The sequence below is a fragment of the Nelumbo nucifera genome, chromosome 1 (assembly GCF_055504915.1).
Source record: "Nelumbo nucifera cultivar China Antique chromosome 1, China Antique-T2T, whole genome shotgun sequence".
NCBI classification, from domain to species: Eukaryota; Viridiplantae; Streptophyta; class Magnoliopsida; order Proteales; family Nelumbonaceae; genus Nelumbo; species Nelumbo nucifera.
The window spans coordinates 132,910,752-132,911,670 of NC_142649.1; the positions used below are offsets into that span (position 1 = coordinate 132,910,752).

General features: G+C 35.6%; 2 non-coding genes across 2 annotated transcripts; both read left to right on the forward strand.

The window, feature by feature from the left end:
• The first annotated feature begins 759 nt into the window (after positions 1-759).
• On the forward strand, positions 760-830 carry TRNAG-GCC (transfer RNA glycine (anticodon GCC)). Its single transcript has one exon. It is a non-coding gene; the product is annotated as a tRNA-Gly (tRNA).
• Positions 831-846: 16 nt separating this feature from the next.
• On the forward strand, positions 847-919 carry TRNAF-GAA (transfer RNA phenylalanine (anticodon GAA)). Its single transcript has one exon. It is a non-coding gene; the product is annotated as a tRNA-Phe (tRNA).

Sequence of the window (919 nt, forward strand, 5' to 3'; positions counted from 1 at the left end):
GCAAGTGGTGCTTTCCCTTGCGCAGGTGTGACAACATATTTCTCCTTCACTGTCTTCTGTGATGGATCAGTTGTAGTCCAACGGATATTACCAGGTGTGCGATGGTTTGATCTCTGCCTTTTTTGGAAGTTGGGTTCAGATGCGGTGGCCATAGTCGAAGGTGTTTTTTGTCCATCATGCCCTTGTACTAATTTGATGGTTTGGAAGACAAACCACCAACAAACCTCTAGTTACTCTATTCATTTGATGATTCTATTTTTGTTTTTTCTTATTTGATGGATAATAAGTAAGATAGTATTATTAGTTGGAAATGTTTGCCTTATTAACATATAAATAATTTACTATTTTCTATTATTATTATTATTATTATTATTATTATTATTATTATTAAAATTATATTATCAAAATTTAAATTTTGAGTTATTATTTGAATGAAAGAGAGAAATATATTAAAGTTGGAACCCAATGCCATATAATTTTTGCACAATTTAATTTCACATCCCTTGTCGCTAGTTAACGCTTAAATGAGAATGAAAGCAATAAAACGGTTTTTATTTTTAATTTCTTTTTTGTGACCTTCGGCTGGGGTAAAATTTTAGTGATTTTGCCCTATATCAGAGAAGAAGAAAGGGCCGTGTTTTGCTTCTCCGAAAGCATTTTTGATAAAGAAAGTTCAGTTGTTGCAGTGTTCCGTTAAATACGTACGATCTGTAGACTGACTTAGATTATGTAAAGCTAAATAAAAGAATGTTTCAACTGGCACCAGTGGTCTAGTGGTATAATAGTACCCTGCCACGGTACAGACCCGGGTTCGATTCCCGGCTGGTGCAATCCATATGATAATAAGCGGGGATAGCTCAGTTGGGAGAGCGTCAGACTGAAGATCTGAAGGTCGCGTGTTCTATCCACGCTCACCGCA